This window comes from Geospiza fortis, unplaced genomic scaffold (assembly GCF_000277835.1).
Source record: "Geospiza fortis unplaced genomic scaffold, GeoFor_1.0 scaffold275, whole genome shotgun sequence".
NCBI lineage: Eukaryota > Metazoa > Chordata > Aves > Passeriformes > Thraupidae > Geospiza > Geospiza fortis.
This window is the reverse complement of record NW_005054341.1, coordinates 1398076-1411946: the sequence shown is the minus strand read 5'-3', so window position 1 is coordinate 1411946 and position 13871 is coordinate 1398076.

The following is a 13871-nucleotide window of genomic DNA, read 5'->3' as shown; positions in this document are numbered from 1 at the left end:
GGTAACTGGAGAGGTGTGTGAAGCCCTGCCTGAGGCTGGGTACTCCACAGACAGGGGCAGTGCAGCTCCTCTGTAGGAGCAGAAGGTCAGACTGAAGTAACTTCTTGCTGTTACCTAGTTAGTTCACAGTGTTCTGTAAAGGCTCTCTAAGTGCTCCATCTCTGACCCCTCCAGTGTGCTTTCTTATCCTACCCACTTGCAGTGCCTGGATCAGAATGAACTGCAGAATCGAACAGAGGCTCTTGCATCCATTCAAGACTGAAGAACCTACAGAGCTCCCTTAGCACACTTCACCCAGAGAAGCCTACAAAGGCTTTTCCATTGACCTCATAAGAAGATGGATCAGCCCCATAGGAAAGGCTTCAGCCCAGCAAATACAATTTCTTGCCATGATTGTATTTGGTTTGCCAGAGAGATTAATTCCAGACATGGTGGCTTAGTCAAAATTTGGATTTCCACCGCACCCACACAAAATGATGGTGAGAGGTTTCCTCCTGTTCCCCCTTCCCTGCCCAGCAGCTCTGCCACCTGCAAGAGGACAAACCTTGAACTAACACAGACACAGTTATATAAACCAACATTCCAGTTAATAGTCACTTTGGAAATTCCCAAGCTATGAGCTGTCCTGCAATCTAGAAACTGTGGTTTCCAGACATGAGCTAAAATCCCAAACCACTGCACAAGGAGTCATTGCGAACATTTCTGTGTCATTGTTTCAAAACAAAGCTTGTAATATTTTAATGCCATGACCACAAGAGCTTGTCTGCTGCAGCATGTAAAGACTATCCAGCGAGTTAGGAAAGCACTCCAGCCTCCAGCTTGCTCCCACTCATTGACAGGTCCATTGGGAATACTGGGAAAAGAGTGCCACAGTGGGCCAGCTGCTGGCTTACCTGGAGCAGCAACAATAACTATGCAGATGATGATAAAGACTCCCAGGAAACACTCTCTGCCTTTCTCACAGGTGACACCAGGATCAGTGTCTGCCCAGAGCCTGGGAGGCACAGGCTCTTGACCTTCTTCAGTCTCTTGTTTAAGCTCGTATTCCCACCTTGCAGGCAGGATTAACTCTCCCAGTTCCAGTAGCCACGCTGTGGTGCAATGAACCATGCCAAGCTCTCTGGATCTTCAGGACAGCGAGCAGAAGCACCTGTACAGCCTGGAGAGGGTGTCCTTGTCTCTACTTTCTGAACACTTCCATCTCATCTTAAAACTCCAGAGGTCACAATTGTTCACACCCAGAATTTTATAGCCACCAACTCTGACAGGCAGATCTGCTTTGATTCCTCTTGCCATTTTTTTCCTGGATTTTACCTTCTTAGGGAGTTTCATCTTCAGTATTGAAGAAGAGCAGGTTCCACTTTGCCATGTGGAGTAACACCCACCTCAGGCTGCTGGGACAAGGACTGTCATTTGGCTTCTCCCCTTCATTCTCCTGTAACTCAGCAAACTCACAGGTTGCCTTGCAAAATTCCTTTCCTGATGTCCTCCCTTAACAACTGGCTTCCTAAATTGTGACCTCTGAGAACCAAGGAAATGACTACATTTTGGATGGCCATTTGAAACCTGAACACCTAGCATGGATGGGTGAAAGAATCACCAATATATTTCGTTGCCTGATGATTATTCCTAGCTTGAGTCAAGAAAGCCAGAACCCTGAGAAGTGATACACCAAGGTAAAAAGGGAAGGGCCAGAACAGAAGAAACTAATCCAAGACCAATTATTTTGTCTGTTCTTTCTGAAGTAATAAAATACAACAAAAATTTTCTCACATTTAATTCCACAGGAGAATGCACATGTCTGCAAAAGTAAAAATACCCAAGTATTTCAGCCCACAAAGATTCCAGGAAAGTGACAAGAGTTTGACTGAGTCAGGATAACACAAACTATTAACTTTCTGAAGTTTCAGGACATAGAAGGAATTCCAAATTTTGCTTGATCAGCTGAAACAATTTAGGGAATAAGTTTCTCTAATTTGATTGCCAGAACTTTAGCAAAGAATTTCATGTCAACATTAAGTAGAGATAGAGCTGTATAATAGAAGACATTATGAGTCCTCCTCCGTGGCTTTCCTAGTAAGGTGATACCAGCCTTGGAGAACAAAGCATCTTTCAACTTTATAGAAATCTGGAGGCTAAGAGAATGCTAAAGATTTAAAATAGATTCAAGAAAAAAACAGGTTGAAACAGAAGCTTTACTTGTTTTCATATTAGAGTAGCTTTTCTCACTTTCCCCTTCCCAGGTTAGTTCACCCAGACTGGTTTGCAAAGCTGAATTAATTTTCTGCAGGGCAACACTTCCAACTTACACCAGATATATTTTAGATGCTTTCATACTGAAATGTGTTTCAAACACTTATGACATTTGGTCATGCCAATCTGTGATATTTATGTTGACCTGGAGAAAACAATTATGATCTGCTTGGAGGATGCTCCTGTTTCATTCTGTTTAACAAAAAGAACTCACCAGCAGTCAAGTGAAAAGACTGAATATTGCACAGGCCAACTGGGGCTACATAAAATGGTGTTTGCAAGTATTTGCATGAGGCAGTGGGGAGAGCTTTATATAAGTAATGTCCCTATAAAAATGCATCACAAACTGAAGAAAGCAGATTTTGGCAAGTAACATCATCCTTAAGGAAACTTTTGCTGACAATGCAGAGTCTCACTGGGATGGATGTGGTTGACCAGTAAGCCCAGTTCAGTCCCTGAGAATTGTCCCTGGCTGGAATCTGCAACTATTTAATTCTTCTTCTACAAAAATGACAAAAATGCTTTAAAGCTGGAGACTAGAATAATAAAACCATGTAGGTTTCTACAGAGAAAGTGTGTTTTGGGGGATCCTTTGATATGCTTTGTTTATTGTTGCAAGCAGCTGTAAACCACAGTCTATTTTGGTTTTTGTCTGATCCGAGTTGCGCATCTGGCTGTCAGGGTTAGTGTCAGCTTGGTGGGGGACTCCTCCAGAGATGTGTGCAGGAGAAATATGTGTATTCTGCAGCTTGGTGTGCAGGTCTGGGATTTCTTTCCTTCACCTTTCAACCTTACACTGAAGGAAGGCTCTTAAGTAAAGCACAGTGGCTCAGGAATGACAGCCAAGGTTTCCAGCTAAGCCCAAAGCTCCTCAGTTACTCACACGACTTCCAGAAAAGCTAGCATGTCACTTTGGTCTTTGACCAAAACCTTCTTTGTTTGCCCATGGCCCATCAAACAGCACATTTTAGTGGTCAGCCCCATGGCTGTGTCCCCACAGCTCCTGTGGAAATGCTGGATGCATGGAGGGACTTGGAGTGTCTAAGGGCTCACAAAGGGGCACAGCCCACAAACAGAAATTAGTGAGCTGCAGCACAGACATGCCACGAGCTATTTCTAGAAAAGTATTCACATCCTTGAAGCCTGGAACTTAAATGTGAGTCCCCGTTCTGAGAAACTTGCAACAAAGGTTGCAAACCTGCACACAGCCTCTAACCTTCACGTTGCTCTCAATGTCCTGAGCTCTCCCAGGGATCCATGAAAGCCAGGGTCCCACCACCACCCACACCCACCTCAGTGTGCCATGAGAGCACTGTAATTCTGGGAACTCCTTTGCAAACAAAGGTGCTGGTTTCTAAGGAGAACATTGTTGGTTTTGAAACTTGGGCTGTTATATTCATGCTTAATGCATGGATTTGGAAAATGGAATTAAGACCAAAAATGTATTTTGAATGTGCTTCATTTAGTTTTACAGCTCCATGCAAACCACACAATCTGTTTGGGGTTTATAACACAAAATTTGACCTGAGGATCAAAAAGGCAGAATACTGAATATTTCGTGTATGTACAGAGGAGTTGTAAAATAGGCCCCTTCTTTCTTATGAGGAAAGGTTCTTCAAGTGCTTGATACACTGTGGTATTTACTTCTGCAAGTATTGGTAACTCCTAAATTTTGGACTGTTAGAACTATCTTCTTATAGTAACTAGTAGAAATTAATGCCTTCTATAACCAGATATGAAAAGCAAAACAAGTGACACACTGTGAAAAAATTCAATAATACATCTTGAAAGAAAACTATGGAAATGGCAGAGGATTGGTGCCAGCACCAATGCCAGGGTGCAGTGTGCTCCAGACATTCCAAATTCTCTCCCATTAGGAGCAAAGAGAGAAAGAGTGCACAAGGAATCTGCTATCCTTCGGAAACTCTGGTGAATGTTGTAGGAAGGTGGGGCTTGCTAAGACATCTTTGAGTACAGATTTGCCATTCCTTTGGCCAGGAGAATCTGACAGAGCAATCACAAAATCATTCATTAATGAAAACCAGGTTAAGGTGAAGTGCAAATAATAGGATGTATTAATCACATGTGCAGTTGATGATACACTTAGATGTTTGCAAAAGATAAAGTGGAGAAATGAAAGAAACTACTTAATTGACTAAATGAAATCAAAAGGGTTTTTGAGAGACACCACAGAAACACTGACAAATGAATCCCTTTGGTTCTCTCTGTTATACTGAACCTGATTCCCTTGTCCCATCAGGCGAGTTTCTTACTAATATTGCTGCCCTGGAATGTTTTGTTGGGAGCTCACAGTGAGGTATTTAGGCCACACAGAAATTTCTCCCTACAGCCTGGTCTTTACCCAAGGGGAGACCAGAAATAGGAATGAGACAGTGTTCCCTCTACCCTCTAAGAACTTAACATGATCCTCAGCAGCTACTGCTTCCCTTTGGAAGCCTGCTGCTCACAGGAAGAAAAGGCTGGTGGTATTCTGATAACACTTTCTGCATAATCTGTTTCCACTTCAGGACAGAGAAAGCACATGATGAAGCAGAATCCTCCTCCTCATTCCCAGTGAGGCTACAAAGAATTATCCTGCTGCTCTGAAGGACTGCAGGTCACTGTCACAACCTAAGACTTAGATGTGGGACAAAAAAATATCCAACTTGTTTAGATTTTTCAAGACAGGAGTTGCATCCTGGGGAACTGAATGAGTTTTCCCATCTGTGGAATTGGAGGAATAGAAACACTTAACAGTGCCATCAGGGTATTTGTCAGTGCAAGATGAGCAGATGAAAGTGTTTGGTAAAGCATCTTCATTTAATATCATTTAAATGCAATGTGACAGACTTAACTGACTTGCAGAGTCTCTTGGTCAGTCCCTTTTGGATCTGTAACCCCCTGCCTAAAACCAGACTTGCTGAGGAGCAAATGTTAAGCAGAAAACAACAATTCCATTTTGGCATCAAAACCTGGACACAGCATTCATCCCAAGGAATATAATTTGTCAAGGGGTTACATTACTTTGCACAAAAACCTTTGCAAAAATCAGCACGAGATGATGAAAGGGAAATGAAGAGAGGTCCAAATAAGAAACATTTCCTGAAACACTGGAAATTTTAATTTTCCCTTGGACATCACAGCTACTTCAGCAAAATTTTAGCTAAGGGAACAGCTTTGTTAAGTAAGACTCAAATTAGAATGGAACCTCATTCACTCCATCAGTTCTTTTTCCCCTTTAGTTTGCCTTTACCATCCTAAGATGTTACATTTGCAAGGTAAGGATGAAGCAACATCCCAGTAAAAGTGTAACAGAGACACTGCCAAGGCTAGCAAAGTTCAATGAATCCTGAAGCTTTTTCTGTTCCAATTCCAGTTTATAAATGGCCAAGGCTCTGCAAATTTTATGGGCCATCTGCAGGCCTAAGACAATTTATGTCCATAGAATTACATCAGATCTTTAAACACCATTTTCATGTAAATAAAAAAATGCATAAAATCTAAGCTTAGCAAAACTTCTCATACCCAGCTAAATCACCAAAATCAACAAAAGCAGGTGTCTTTCACACTTCCTAATATGTGGTGAGCTTTCACTGTTCTACAACGCATTTAGGCTTTTTTAATGTTCTCTTTTCTGCCACTTCCTGACCTCCTCTATATCTCAGCAGAGAAGCAGGGAATAAGATTTGTCCAGGATAGAGTAAGAAATGACCTGGACATTTATCCAAACCACAAGCCAAGATGCCTGTGGCTTGACAATGTCTGGTTAATATTTTTTTCCAGGTTTTGACTCACATTGGAAGTAAAAGTGACAAAAACTCAACTGAGAGAAGCCTTTCTTTTAAGATTCCCTTTCTGACTTTGTGCAGCTGTGAGCTTCCAGATTGCCTGGATATCCCATGCACCCAAGGCTTTGTGTAACACAGCAAATAAAACAGGACACACCTTGTTTCTTCTGAAGTAATCCCTAAGGGGTCAAAATCCTCAGTTATAAAGCACAGGATGACACAGTTTGTGTGCATTGCTCAATACAGGCCCACACTCAAAATTCTCAATTGCCTCAACAGAACAGCAGTTTAGTTTCATGCTAAATTGCTAGCTTAGTCTTATCTAAAATCAACAGTCAGAATGGAGTTTACATTTTTATTTTTCAGGCATGTCTCACCTTTCCCTAATGAATATTCTGCTTTAATGAGTTGCTTTTGCTTTCAATTCCAATGATTTTGGTTCATAAAATTGCAATATGTAAGTGCAAGGGAGCCTAGTTCTGTCCAACATGATCTTTATTGGCGTGAGGGTGCCACCTATTGTCATGACAATTGATGTGAGAAAACCTTCAGCAGAGGCTTTTGCAGAGCAATGCCCTGCTCCTTCCTACCTTAGATCACTTCCAATCCTTTAGATGATTCCATTTTGGCAAAATTATATTTCTGTCCATCATACACAGTCTGATCACACAGGGATTGCTCGTTCCAATATGTGTTAATGTTGTGGAATATGGTGATTGCAAGATCATACAAGTATCAAAGTATAACCCTCATGCTTGACCCTCAGACCCTGGTCTGCTATACCCACCACTAGGATAACAAATCAGGTCCCAAAAGCACCTGGATTTAGGATTTTTCAGTACAAACATATCTATTTGGCAAAAAACATACCCAGCACTTGACATTTTTCATGATTACTGAAGTTTTGAACTTCAATATCTAAATTCTCTTAGGTACCCAGTTTGGGGACAGGCTAGGGACAGGCTTAGAAGTGAGAATAGCAAGAGAACAGTTCTGTTTAAATACCTGAAAAAAAACATCACTACATCACCTGTGGAATTTTAAAGTGCTTCCCAAAAGGATTGTTCCATTTCTTTGACAACCAGCAGTCTGTAACCATGCAAATTGTAGTTCTCAGCTATAAAAGTGATTATAGTTTTCTATAATGCTGACATAACAATGACAATAACAACAATATACCAGGTTTTCCTTTAGTGTTTTAACTTTGAAGATGAGTTTTCAGTTTCCCAGCAGCTCAAATTAAATATTTTGTATAGAAACTGCTCCTAAATAGGTAGGGAAAAGTTGTATAAACAAGTGCAATATATGAAATGGAAGCCCAGGAGTTCATTTTTGTGCACACCCACCTTTACAGATGGTCTTCCAATTCAGGATGTGAACACTCACCTTTATGCAGTGATCTGAAGTCAAACTGAAGTCAAACTGTCCAGCTGCTGCTCCAAGGAAGGAAACACCGATTTCTAGGCCTGCTGTTTTGAAGGCCTTTATGCCAACCAAAAATAAGACAGAATAAACACTGGACTGGGAGTCAGTACATCCACATCTGCTTCTTTTGGGGCATTTTTAACACTAGCATTATCTTTAAGTAGATTTGTGGGAAATGCACCAAGACATCACAAAGCTGATCCTTCATATAAAATATACTCACTGGATTGCTGTCCTAGGATATTCCAAGCTTTTGCCGTTTTTCAGAGATACCAGGATACAGATGGATCTTCAGATTTATTTGGTTTGGTATGGATTCATGTTAGGTTTTGAGTTTTCAGCTTAAGGCTATCCCAAAGAAAACTTACCTAATCTGAAGTGACACAGGGCTGTCTTTTCCTGGGCACGCAGGTAGAGAAAAACAGACCATCAAAGGTAGAATCAGGCTGCAAAATACAAACAGCACTGCTGTTAACTGCTAGTTGAAGATCATTTGAGTAGACATGACCCTAAGAGACCACAGCTCTCAGTTTAAAATGCCAAGGCTGTGATTAGTGCCACCACTTTTTCCTCCCAACTCCGAATCCCAAAGACCCGCAAGACTTTGCTTCTTACATGTGCCAGCCATGGTTCCTGTAAATGGAGTATTTGTTTCAGCTTCATGTCCAGCGTGCAAAGAAAAAGAAATTGAGTTAATTTTCAGAGTAGCAGGAGAAAGAAGAAAACACTATTGTCACTTAGCTGCTATTTGTAAAATTACTTTAGAATTTTTTTAAGCCTTTTTACATTAAAAAGGGGAGGGGAGGAAGGAGAGTAAAAAAATAAATCCCTAGTTCCACGTTTGTGTCTCCTCTAATCCAGCTGAAACTGATACACATTATTGATAAGCCACAACAATTCTTACCTGTGAGCTATAACATTTTTTCACATATAATGGCAGATGAGACCCAAAATGAGTCTGGGGACAGGACCCTCTTCACAATTTGGAGACTATTTCTAAGGCAACAAAGAAAAACCCTTTGTTTAGACTAAGCAGCAGCAAACACACATTTCCTCAGCTGGTAACACGTTCAATGAACTTGCTGACTTGTCACTGATCAACACATTAGATTAAAGGCTTATTTGTTGTATCCTAAATGAGTGAGTTTAATGAAAACAGCTGTTCTACTAACACACCAGAACCTTTTAATTTGAGCAGCTAATGGGACTCTTAAGGCAATGCCAAAGAACACAGCTTCACTGGGGAAGTCACATTGCCCCTTTGCAGTCACCTCTCCAAAACTAAAACAGGGTTTAAAATAATCAGATTGAGAACTTTGTCTTGGTTAGTGCCAATAAATTCCTCTAGGTTACAGCAGATGCTTCCAGAAGCAGACAGAGGTGACCACAGTGTAGAACAATAGGAACAAGGATATCCCACAAAGATATTCCCAGAGGTCCAGACTCCACAGCTTTTCCAAAAGAGTCACTGGGTTTTCAAAACAGCACCATGCATTTAGATTTTAAAAATCAATAAAGGTATATCAGCAAAACAAATTTTATTGGATTTTATCCTGGCATAACTGGATTCACTTTGCTGGACTATGGAGCTCTGTCACTGAAAATGTGCAGAGAATACCCTAAAGCTGGGCTCAGTGGTAAAGCTCTAAGTCCCAACAGCACAAGGTGCTTGCTCAGATGGACACAAAATGCTTTAAAACCTTTGCTTTAGGACACTTCTCCTCTGTAGTATGCCTGGCTACCTCACTCCCACCACGCAGAAAACCACACATCCTTTCAAGAGAATTAAATATTCTTGGTGCTGCAGCTTATAATTAGCAAAAACAGGGAAGGAAAACAAAAAAAAAAAAACCTAAACCAAAATAAATCCATCCAGAAGCACTTGGTAAGAGATCCATGTTTATTTAGCATTGCCTCTGTTGGCAGCTAAATGCATATTATTGTCAGATAGTGTTCATGTGTGTTTTGCTTTATCAGTACAGCCAGCTTTCTTTTCCCCATCCTAAATTCCATTTTCCTCTTCAGGAGAGCATGGAAAAGAACACACCAAGAAAGCAAACATGGACTCTGACTCTTACATTTCCATCCCTTGACATTCAACATTCAGTTGTATACCACTGGGTTTCCGTTTGCACTAAAGTCATTCTCTTGGCAAAGGCCAGCTCGGAGCTGGCTAGTGAAAAATCTCTCCTTCACTCTAGTTTGCCCACCTCCTTACCTTCAAAAGCCAAAACTCACAATGTGCTGCACAAAGGGCACACTCAGTGGCTCTGAGTAGCCTGCCTCCTCCATTTATCTGCACTGCATGTTCTCCCTGGAGGCTGAGCATGGCCATCAGTTCCCCTCCTCGTCAGGGCTTTCTGCTCGACTGACACAGCAGCGTGATTGACACCGGCCACTGTCACACCAAAATGAACAGACATGAAATGACACCAGAAAGGTGCCTCTGAACAACATCTCCAGCTAGAGAGGGGGAAAGAATGGTCTTATTCTTGCCCTAATTCCTGACTGAAAATGTGACCACAGTGTGTCTGAAAATATGACCACAGCTTGTCTCTCATATAAATATCACTTGAGAGCTGAAAACCACCTGGCTGTGAGCCACCTGGCCAAGGCCTTCCACAATCAGAGAACTAGAAAGAGTTATAAATGCTAAAAATGTAGTAATAATCAATGGTAGTGCACCATTCCTAAGCATGTGGAAACTGGAATAAAATCCTGAGCTCCCCATAGCCAGCTTCTTCCTTTCTGTATGCAATAGTCACACTCTGTGCTCCCTCCAGGTCTGTGTTCAGCAGTCTGACATGGAGAAGGATTGCTCCAGCCCACCTCTGCTGGACTTGCCCCATGTCCAAGAGCCAGCACCTGGCCTTTGTGCCAGGTATGCCCAGAGAGCAGGGCCAGGGGAGCACAAGTGGGAAGGGAGGCAATAGATGCCCCAGTCAGGATGCCACATTCCCACTGGGATGTGTGACACTGGTGATTCTCCTGCTGAGTGGCAGCACACAGAACCTGGGTACTGTCACAAAGTTGTTCATTCTCACAGGCCAAGCTTTCCCTTCATAAACTGGGAGGAAGTTCTAGTAGAAAGGCACAGAGGAAGAGCTCCATGTGGATGTCAGTCCTAATTGTAGTAAAGCATTTGTGCCATTCACTGGATACTCTGCAGTGCTACTACAGACAGCAGCAAACCTTCTTTTGCCATGCCCAGGTACTCACTTGGTGTCTAAACTCATATAACATCAAATAAAAGCATCCACACTGGGTCTGACTCCTGCTGCTCCCAAAGTTGGCCACAAAAATGATCCAAATTGGAGGTAAAGGAGCCTCACTTGGCAAAATCCCTTCAGTCTCTCATTAGGTATATTACAGGACATGATAAATTTTCTTCACATAAATAGTGAATAATCTGCTTAGCAGTAATAACAAGAAATGCAAACACTTCCTGAGCCAAAGGCAGACTAATACTATGCTGGCAAGCCCATCTCCCCACCTTAGTTTGGGAATGGTTAAAACAGTATAAAAGTGTAACACCAGTGGATAAAGCCTGTAGCACGCTGTACAGCCAAGAAGTAATATTTTAATTCATGTGGGGAAACATTTTTGTGTGTTGCAGAGACCAAAACTCAGCTCTAAAGCCCCACGGGAGAGCTGATCTGGAAAGGCTGGATAATTCTGTCTTCGTTGCCTCATGGAGCTGGAGTACAAACAGGTGACGTATTGTGTGTTCTGGACTTCTCTTTGGAAAACTGGGCTCTGAACCACAAACATTTGTACACAGTCTCACCCTCTCACCAGGGCCATCATCTGTTTAAAAAACATAAGTGCAGGAAATTCAGTGTGACAAGAGGATTGTCACACTCATGGTTTTTTGCTACTTATTCTGATATTGGGTGAGCATTTTCCAAAAAAAGGCAAAAGTTTAAAAAAAGAGAATCTTGAGAATTTCAGTGTTTCTTTTAGCTCCACAGAGCTCTCAGTTCTTTTAATCCATAGAATGACAGACAAAAACTTGGAAATATGAACCCTATGTTGTTTTGGCTTAGAAATACTGTATAACTTTTACTTTTGAAGCCTTGCTCATAATATTGCAGACACCAACTTGTGATTTAAGAACCTCTAGAACACCAAAACTGTAGATTGCTCCCCTGCATATTCCGTAGGCTATGATCAAAATACTACATTCCTCCAATCCACGTATTATTTTCTATGCAGTATTTTTTTGTGCCTGGAAAGAACCTCCATTTCTTTATCTGTGAAACTTTTTCTATAAACAGATACAGTGAGAGAAAGAATTAATTTTAAAGACAAACATAATTTTGTTGAGGAATTATCTGTTTGCTTGAGTACTTTACATAATGAGGCCAGCCAGTTCAAATTGTGCAAATTGTTTTACATATACACAGTTGCCCTTGTGAGTAATATGGATGGAATTCAAGTTAGAGAGCACACTCAGTGCTGACTGACAGCCCAGTTTTCACTGAGTTTTGTTTTCTTGTGGACATTTGCCCTGTGTAAATTGCGAGCCATACACAGAAAGAACACTTGTTTAAAGTTGAGAAATTATCTGCAGACTTTTACCATGCCCTGTGGCTCAGCAAAGGAAAAGACTCTACACTGGTAGTCTGGCACTCCCTGGATTTTGCAGTTTGTATGGAGTGCATTGCATCCCTCTCCAGAAAGTACCACACTAACGACCTTGCCTGCTTGTTCCTGCCAAGCAGCAGTTGGCAAGTGAGGAACACACTTCAGTGAGCAATGCCTTTAACTGATGACATTTTTACTCTTAAAACTCCATTTCTCACCTGAATTGAGTTGACCAAACAAATCAGTATGGGAACAAGAACATCATTTTGGATGCTTCAGCGTAACATCATAGCAAACAAGGAGCTGCACATACATATCCATCCTAAGTCTGGAGATTCTCACTTCATTCCTAAACCGTGTAAGCAGCTCCTGCATCTAATACCCAGCCAGCAAACCATTTCCCTTGATGAGTTAATTTTCTGGTGTTTAATAAACCTATTTTTTAACCACAGAAAGGGAATCACAGCCCATGTGCAAAGGGATCTCTGAGATACCTTTGGGATCTGTGTTCCCTGTCAGGCCAATCCTACAGGAGCCCACGCTGGAGCCATGCTGGCAGTGTGGGGATTACCTGCTTCCCACAGCTTTAACCTTGCTCTGCCATGCACTGGTGGGAGTCGAGTTTGAGCAGCAGGAGCTGCAAGAGTCTCTCCAGGTCTTGGGGCATAGATAAAGCTTCACTGACCAAACAGTTTCATGTGTTTTAGGACTCCCTTATCACAGAAGTGCTCCTTCAGGACACTTCACTAGGCATTAGCAACATCTCCAATAGCTGTGATTAAGAATACTCGCCCAAATCCTCTGCTTCTTTCCTAGGCAGATGGAAATCCAGCTGATCTTGCCAAGTTTCAATGGTATTATCTCCTCTGGGCTGGCTGGACCAAAAATGACCTTGTGTATATACCAAAGTCCCATTTTTCACCTGGTCACACCAGGCTCCACCACTCAATGAAAGTCTCACTGTAACTGATTTGATGTATCCTCCACAGATCCCCAGGCATTTGAGAAAGATGGTTATCTGAGCTTTCATTTCTGGGCTTCTACCTTGAGATTAAAGTATATTCACAAATTTGTATGTATTTAGATGGGAGGAAAAGCTCATGCTAATTTTGAATCCTGCAACTGCTTTCCCATCTGCTTGTATTTAGCAGCGTGCCATGCCCTGGAATGAGTGGATTCCAGCAAGCTGGTGTTCCTGGCAGCAAGCTGAAGCCTGCTCCAAACTGTTTGCAGGATCAGGGCTTTCTCCTCCTGGAATGCACCGCTGTAAAGGAGCACAGTTTTCAAATAAGGCATCTGCATTCAGACACTGACACTCACTGGAGACTCTTAAATGCTTCTTTTATGTAACTAAAGGTCAAACTGAACCTCCAAATGTGGAATTTCTGACATCCAATTAAGTAGCCCACATTAAAAACTGGGCCAGTGTTTAATTATGTCTGGAGAGTACATGAGTTCAGCTGAGACAATTCACACTCACCTCGTGTTTCTCAGTGTTTTCGATGGTGGAACTGAATAAATATTCTTCTGCTCCACAGATGCACTGGATCAAGGTTTAGCTTGTTACACATAAAAAATAAATCAGCTCATATTTCCTTGACTTCATTTTTCCAGCTTTGTCATTCTGTCTAGGAGCACACTGCACGGTCAAGCCAGGCATGGCTATGCATGTTAATAACCCTTGGAACACTATGGATATTTCTGTGCAAACCCCTTTTTATTTTTTCCAAATAAACAGTCAAAGTGCACCTGGTGAAAGATACTTTTCTTTCTCTTTTTTTTTTTTTTTTTTTTTTAATTAACACCTGTTTTTCAAAA